The sequence below is a fragment of the Somniosus microcephalus genome, unplaced genomic scaffold, assembly GCF_052327205.1.
Source record: "Somniosus microcephalus isolate GS21.2 unplaced genomic scaffold, FLI_Smic_1.0 unresolved_chr3, whole genome shotgun sequence".
In the NCBI taxonomy this organism is placed as follows: domain Eukaryota; kingdom Metazoa; phylum Chordata; class Chondrichthyes; order Squaliformes; family Somniosidae; genus Somniosus; species Somniosus microcephalus.
In genome coordinates, this window is record NW_028225181.1 from 22,253,601 (window position 1) to 22,262,544 (window position 8,944).

Here is an 8,944-nt window from a genome sequence, read left to right on the forward strand (position 1 = left end):
GCTAGGGTAAATAAAATTAGAGAGTTAAATGCGTGGCTCAAAGACTGGTGTGGGAGAAATGGGTTTTGCTTCTTGGGACACTGGCACCAGTACTGGGACAGGAGAGAGCTGTTCCGTTGGGACGGACTTCACTTGGCCAGTGCTGGGACTAGAATCCTGGCGAATCGAATAACTAGGGCTGTAGAGAGGGCTTTCAACTAATTAGTGGGGGGGAGGTTTTAAGAGAGCGAAAAATAAAAATGACAGCGGAGAAGGCAATAGAGCAAGGTAGCAGTGGGGGAATTAAAAACCAGAGCATGTCAGGAAGGGACAGAATGTATATAATGATAAAGGTAAAGTAGTAAAAGGGGTAAAAGCAGGAATAAATTGTCAGAAAACATATTTGAAAGTTGTTTATCTGAATGCACGCAGCATTCGTAACAAAATAGACGAGTTGATGGTACAAATGACTACACATGGGTATGATCGGGTGGCCATTACGGAAACATGGCTGCGAGATGATCATGACTGGGAACTAAACATACAAGGGTATTTGACAATTATGAAGGACAGACAGGAAGGAAAGGGAGGTGGGGTTGCTATGTTAATCAAGGATGGAATCACTGCAATAGTCAGAAATGATATTGGGTCAAAGGATCAGGATAGTGAAACAGTTTGGGTGGAGATGAGGAATAATAAGGGGAAAAAGTCACTAGTGGGCGTAGTCTATAGGCCTCCTAACAGTTGCAACTCTGTTGGTCGGAGTATAAATCAGGAAATAGTTGGGGCTTGTAATAAGGGAACAGCTATAATCATGGGGGATTTTAACTTTCATATTGACTGGACTAATCAAATTGGGCATGGCAGCCTCGAGGAAGAGTTCATAGAGTGTATTAGGGATGGGTTCCTTGAGCAGTATGTGACTGAACCAACCAGGGGGCAGGCAATCTTAGATCTGGTCCTGTGTAATGAGACAGGATTAATCAAAAATGTCCTAGTAAAGGATCACCTTGGAATGAGTGACCCTAATATGGTTGAATTCCAAATTCAGTTTGAGGGTGAGAGAGTTGGAGCTCAAACCAGCGTACTGAGCTTAAATAAAGGAGACTATGAAGGTATGAGAGTAGAATTGACTAAAGTGGACTGGGAAAACAGATTAAAGTGTAAGACAGTACATGATCAGTGGTCTACATTCAAGGAGATATTTCACATCTTTCAAGATAAATATATTCCACTGAGGAAAAAGGGGAGTAAAAGAAAAGACAGCCATCCGTGGCTTAGTAAAGTAATAAAGGATAGTATCCGACTGAAAACAAGGGCATATAAAGTAGCCAAATCTAGTGGGAGGATAGAAGATTGGGAAGCATTTAAAAGCCAGCAAACAATAACTAAAAGATTAATTAAGAAAGGGAAGATAGATTATGAAAGTAAACTAGCAAAAAATATAAAAACAGATAGCAACAGTTTGTACAGCTATATAAAAAGTAAAAGGGTGGCTAAAGTGAATGTTGGTCCCTTAGAGGATGAGACCGGGAAACTAGTGGTGGGGAACATGGAGATGGCAAAGACGCTGAACAACTATTTTGTGTCAGTCTTTACAGTAGAGGACACTAAAAATATCCCAACACTGGACAAACAGGTGGCAATGGGGGGGGGGGGGGGGAGGAGCTAAACACGATTAAAATCACTAAGGAGATGGTACTCGGTAAAATAATGGGACTTAAGGCGGATAAATCCCCCGGACCTGATGGCCTACATCCTAGGGTCTTGAGAGAAGTGGCGGTAGGGATTGTGGATGCATTGGTGATTATTTTCCAGAACTCCCTGGACTCAGGAAAGGTCCCGGCAGATTGGAAAACTGCTAATGTAACACCCTTATTTAAGAAGGGAAGTAGACAAAAAGCTGGAAACTATAGACCAGTTAGCCTAACATCTGTGGTTGGCAAATTGGAGTCCATTATTAAGGAAACAGTAACAGAGCATTTGGATAAACATAATTTAATAGGACAGAGTCAGCATGGTTTTATGAAGGGGAAATCATGTTTGACAAATTTGCTCGAATTCTTTGAGGACGTAACATACAGGGTGGATAAAGGGGAACCAGTGGATGTAGTGTATCTGGACTTCCAAAAGGCATTTGACAAGGTTCCACACAAAAGATTACTGATCAAGATAAAAAATCACAGGATTGGGGGTAATATACTGGCATGGGTGGAAGATTGGCTGTCTAACAGAAAACAAAGAGTTGGGATAAATGGTTAATTCTCAGACTGGCAATCAGTAACTAGTGGTGTTCCGCAGGGGTCAGTGCTGGGACCCCAACTCTTTACAATCTATATTAACGATTTGGAGGAAGGGACCGAGTGCAACATATCCAAGTTTGCCGACGATACAAAGATGGGAGGGAAAGCAGTGAGTGAGGAGGACATAAAAAACCTGCAAAAGGACATAGACAGGCTAAGTGAGTGGGCAGAGATTTGGCAGATGGAATATAATATTGGAAAGTGTGAGGTTATGCACTTTGGCAGAAAAAATCAAAGAGCAAGTTATTATCTAAATGGAGAGAAACTGCAAAGTGCTACAGTACAAAGGGATCTGGGGGTCCTGGTGCATGAAACACAAAAAGTTAGTATGCTGGTACAGCAGGTGATCAGGAAGGCCAATGGAATCTTGGCTTTTATTGTAAGGGGGATGGAGTATAAAAACAGGGAAGTCTTGCTGCAGTTATACAGGGTATGGGTGAGGCCACACCTGGAATACTGCGTGCAGTTTTGGTTTCCATATTTAAGAAAAGATATACTTGCTCTCGAGGCGGTTCAGAGAAGGTTCACTCGGTTGATTCCGGAGATGAGGGGGTTGATGTATGAGGAAAGGTTGAGTAGGTTGGGCCTCTACTCATTGGAGTTCAGAAGAATGAGAGGCGATCTTATCGAAACATATAAGATTGTGAGGGGGCTTGATCGGGTGGATGCGGTGAGGATGTTTCCACTGATGGGTGAGACTAGAACTAGGGGGCATAATCTTAGAATAAGGGGCTGCCCTTTCAAAACTGAGATGAGGAGAAACTTCTTCACTCAGAGGGTAGTAAATCTATGGAATTTGCTACCTCAGAGAGCTGTGGAAGCTGCAACATTAAATAAATTTAAAATGGAGATAGACAGTTTCCTAGCAGATAAGGGAAATAGGGGTTACGGGGAGAGGGCAGGGAAGTGGACATGAGTCTAGATTTGGATCAGCCATGATCCTATTGAATGGCGGAGCAGGCCTGAGGGGCCATATGGCCTACTCCTGCTCCTACTTATGTTCTTATGTAAACCTGTGGAAACAATGTTTTAATTTTAATTAATTCACCACTTACCTTGTAAAAAGCTGGCCTTGCGACTGCTTTTTACATGTGATGCGCCATCAATTACTCAAAAGACTGAAGTTGAGCGAGTAACAATCAGGCTTTTATTAACTAAAGAATGAAGGTCTTGTCTCGAGTGGTCGACCCGTCCAGAATACTAAGGGACTGGGAGGTAGTCACTTATATACCTGGAATAGTGGGAGGAGTCAGCCGAGGCATGTCCAGACCTGTACCTAGTGGAATACACATACAGACACAGACAGGTATGACAGTGGTTTACCACAACATGTCTAACTTCTGCAGACTTACCCTCCTGGGAAAACCTGTAAAAAAAAAACACATAAGTTTAATGCGCACACGCTGCCTGTCCTGCGCATGCATTCGACTTCTCAACCCCTTCTTTCAGGGGAACGGAAGTGCCGGTTTCTCACGCATGTGCAGTGCATGCACGAAACCGGCACTTCCATTGGGCTTACGGGTGAGTACCCCCTGCGTACTCACCCGTGGAGACCCGAATTTCTGGGCCATGGTTGCAGTGTGACCACGGCTGGGAACTGAATATTCAGGGGTATTTGACATTTCGGAAGGATAGACAGAAAGGAAAAGGGGGTGGGGTAGCTCTGTTAATAAAGGATGAGGTCAGTACAATAGTAAGAAATGATCTTGGCTCGGAAGTTTCAGATATTGAATCAATTTGGGTGGAGGTAAGAAATAGTACCGGAAAGAGGCATTGGGGGAGTAGTCTATAGGCCCTCTAACACTATGGGACAGAGTATAAATCAAGAAATAATGGGGGCTTGAAAGAAAGGTACTGCAATAATCATGGGCGATTTTATTCTTCATATAGATTGGACAAATCAAATTGGCAAAAGCAGCCTTGAGGACGAGCTCATAAGACTGTGTTTGGGACAGTTTCTTGGAACAGTACATTGTGGAACCAAGCAGGGAACAGGCTATTTTAGATCTGGTAATGTGTAATGAAACAGGATTAATTAATGATCTCATAGTAAAGGATCCTCTGGGGAAGAGTGATCATAATGTGATAGAATTCCACATTCAGTTTGAAGGTGAGAAAATTGGGTCTGAAACTAGAGTATTCAACTTAAGTAAAGGCAATTACAAAGGTATGAGGAGAGAGTTGGCTAAAGTGGACTGGGAAAATAGATTAGAAGGTAAGACAGTAGAAAAGCAGTGGCAGACATTTAAAGAGATATTTCATGACTCAACAAAGATATATTTCAGTGAGAAGGATGAACCAACCATGGCTAACCAAGGAAGTTAAGGATGGTATCAAATTGAAAGAAAAGGCGTAGAATGTTGCAAAGATTAGTGGTAGGCCAGAAGATTGGGAAAATTTTAGAAACCAGCAAAGGATGACTAAAAAAATAATAGAGGCAGAAAATAGCTTATGAGAGTAAACTAGCAAGAAATATAAAAATGACAGTAAGAGCTTCTACAAGTATATAAAAAGGAAGAGAGTAGCTAAAGTAAACGTTGGTCCCTTAGAGGACGAGACTGGGGAAATAATAATGGGAAACCAGGAAATGGCGGAGGCATTGAACAAATATTTTGTATCTGTCGTCACAGTAGAGGACACTAAAAACATCCCAGTAATAGTAGAAAATCAAGGGGCAAAAGGGAGGGAGGAACTTAAAACAATCACTATCACTAGAGAAATAGTACTGGACAAACTTATGGGTCTAAAGGCTGACAAGTCCCCTGGACTTGATGGCCTGCATCCTAGGGTCTTAAAAGAAGTGGCTACAGAGATAGTGGCTGCATTGGTTGTAATCTTCCAAAATTCCCTTGACTCTGGAAAAGTCCCTGCGGATTGGAAAACCGCAAATGTAACTCCCTTATTCAAAAAAGGAAGGAGACAGAAAGCAGGAAACTACAGGCCAGTTAGCCTAACATCTGTCATTGGGAAAATGCTGTAATCCATTATTAAGGAAGTAGTAACAGGGCATTTAGAAAATCATAAGACAATCAAGCAGAGTCAACATGGTTTTATGAAAGGGAAATCGTGTTTGACAAATCTATTAGAGTTCTTTGAGGAGGTAACGAGCAGGGTGGATAAAGGGGAACCAGTAGATGTGGTGTATTTGGATTTCCAAAAGGCATTCGACAAGGTGCCACATAAAAGGTGCACAAGATAAGAGCTCACGGGCTTGAGGTTAATATATTAGCATGGATAGAGGATTGGCTAACTAACAGAAAGCAGAGAGTCGGGATAAATGGGTCATTTTCAGGATGGCAGTCGGTGACTAGCGGGGTGCCACAGGGATCAGTGCTGGGGCCTCAACCATTTACAATCTATATTAATGACTTGGATGAAGGAAGTGAGTGTATTATAGCCAAATTTGCAGATGATACAAAGATAGGTGGGAAAGCAAGTAGTGAGGAGGACATAAAGAGCCTGCAAAGGGATATAAATAGTTAAATGAGTGGGCAAGAATTTGGCAGATGGAATATAATGTGGGAAAATGTGAAGTTATCCGCTTTGGTAGAAAAGAAACATTTTATTTCAATGGAGAAAGATGAATGGTCATCGGCCTGAAACGTTAACTCTGTTTCTCTCTCCACAATGCTGCCTGACCTGCTGAGTGTTTCCAGCATTTCCTGTTGTACCAGTCTCTCTCTGTCTCTCTCTCTCTGTCTCTCTCTCTCTGTCTCGCTCTCTCTGTCTCTCGCTCTCTGTCTCTCTCTCTGTCTCGCTCTCTGTGTCTCTCTCTCTATTGCTCTGTCTCTCTCTCTCTCTCTCTCTCTCTTTGTCTGTCTCTCTCTCTGTCTTGCTCTCTGTCTCTCTCTCTCTCTGTCTCTGTCTCTCTCTCTCTCTCGCTCTCTCTGTCTCTGTTGCTCTGTCTCTGTCTCTCTTTCTTTCTCACTGTCCCTCTATGTCAGTCCATCTCTCTGCCCCTTTGTCTCTGTCTATTCCCCTATCACTCGCGCTCTCCCCCATCTTGGCCCCTTTGTCTGTCTATCTCTCTCTCCCACTCGCTCTCTCCCCATCTCTGCCCCTTTTTCTCTCTGTCTCACATTTTTTCTCTTTTTTTCTTAATCCCAACTACAATATAGACTACACCAAACGCACTACCCTCATCGACCCTCCTTGTTGAGAAGGTAACAAGGAGGATCGATGAGGGTCGTGCATTTGATGTAGTCTATATGGATTTTAGCAAGGCTTCTGATAAGGTCCCGCATGGCAGACTGGTCATGAAAGTAAAAGCCCATGGGATCCAAGGCAAAGTGTCAAGTTGGATCCGAAATAGGCTCAGAGGCAAGAAGCAGAGGGTAATGGTCGAGGGGTGTATTTGTAACTGGAAGACTGTTTCCAGTGGGGTTCTGCAGGGCTCAGTACTGGGTCCTTTGCTTTTTGAGGTATATATCAATGATTTAGACTTGAATGTAGGAAGTATGATTAAGAAGTTTGCAGATGATACAAAAATTGGCCGTGTGGTTGATACTGAAGAAGGAAGCTGTAGACTGCAGGAAGATATCAATGGACTGGTCAGGTGGGCAGAACTGTGGCAAATGGAATTCAATCCGGAGAAGTGTGAGGTAATGCATCTGGGGAGGGCTAACAAGGAAAGGGAATACACATTAAATGGTAGGACACTGAGAGGTGCAGAAGATCAGAGGGACATAGAAACATAGAAGATAGGAGCAGGAGTAGGCCATTCGGCCCCTCGAGCCTGCTCCGCCATTCAATGAGATCATGGCTGATCATCCAAATTCAGTACCCTGTCCCTGCTTTCTCCCCATATCCCTTGATCCCTTTAACCTTAAGAAATATATCTAACTCCTTGATTATATTAAATGAATTGGCCTCAACTGCCTCCTGTGGTAGAGAATTCCACAGGTTCACCACTCTCTGGGTGAAGAAATTCCTCCGCATCTCTGTCCTAAATGGCTTACCCCATATCCTTAGACTGTGACCCCTGGTTCTGGACTCCCCGACCATCGGGAACATCCTTCCTGCATCTAGTCCTGTTAGAATTTGATAAGTTTCAATGAGATCCCTTCTCATTCTTCTAAACTCCAGCGAGTATAAGCCCAATCGACCCAATCTCTCCTCATACGTCATCCCTGCCATCCCAGGTATCAGCCTGAAGTGCATGTCCACAGATCCCTGAAGGTAGCAGGACAGGTAGATAAGGTGGTTAAGAAGGTATACGGGATACTTGCCTTTATTAGTCGAGGCATAGAATATACGAGCAGGGAGGTTATGCTTGAATTGTATAAAACACTAGTTAGGCCACAGCTAGAGTACTGCGTGCAGTTCTGGTCACCACATTACAGGAAGGATGTAATTGCCCTAGAGGGGGTGCAGAGGAGATTTACGAGGATGTTGCCTGGGCTGGGGAATTTTAGCTATGAGGAAGGACTGGACAGGCTGGGGTTTGTTTTCTTTGGAACAGAGGAGGCTGAGGGGAGACCTAATTGAGGTGTATAAAATTATGAAGGGCCCAGATAGAGTGGACAGGAAGGACCTATTTCCCTTAGCAGAGAGGTCAATAACCAGGGGGCATAGGTTTAAAGTAATTGGTCAGAAGTTTAGTGGTGATTTGAGGAGAAATGTTTTTCACCCAGAGGGCGGTTGGTCTCTGGAACTCACTGCCTGAAAGGGTGGTTGTACTGGCCGCGCTAGACATGCTCCTATCTAGTTATGCAGCAAGTTGAACACTTATTCAAAAATAATTCTTCTGAAGCCGGTTGCTGTTTTGAAGCTTTACTTGAACAAATTTGTGAAACTGTAAACAAAGACAAAGTATGTTTTGTACATAAACTGAGTACTATACATTCGATATTACATAAGATATAAACATATTTACAACAGTAGAATAGACTAATTGTATAACTAACTAACATTTGGACTAACTTCTATAACTATCAAATATTAACCTTTTATAAACATAGTATTATCAAAATATTACTCTGACAACGTTGCTATTATGCTAAGGAACAAAGATACTCACAGATATTGCGCTTGGCCTAACATATGAAATCAGATTACATTGGATTGTGAATGGAACCTCTCATGGCAGATTCTCCATTACTCAAGTCAGGTTCTTCCTAGCAAAACTGCTTCCTGGGGTCAACAGGAAGAAAGGTAGGAAGGTCAAATGACACCTCTCAGGAAGAAAGGAACAAAGGTCAAATGACCTCACACAGGAAGAAAGATCAGATGACCTTTCCAGCATACAAACTGTTAACACAATAACCACCACCAGAGGGTGCTATCTGCACACATAAAATGTTCATTGGTCCAGAACAGTGGTAGAGGTAGACACCCTCATCACATTTAAAAAGTACTTGGATATGCACTTGAAGTGCCGTAACCTACAAGGCTACGGACCGAGTGCTGGAAAGTGGGATTAGGGTGGAGAGCTCTTTGTCGGCCGGCACGGACACGATGGGCCAAATGGCCTCCTTCTATGCTGAAATTTCTATGATTCTATGAACATTTCCCTCGCCTCCCTCTCTCCTCCATCTTCTACACAATTTGATAATTTAGCATTCCAGGGATTGAGGTGCCAAATTATTGGATAAATCTATGAAGCCAGCACAAGGCTTGGTTGTAATATAAAGGAAAGAAGGTATTGGGCAGATGAGTATAGG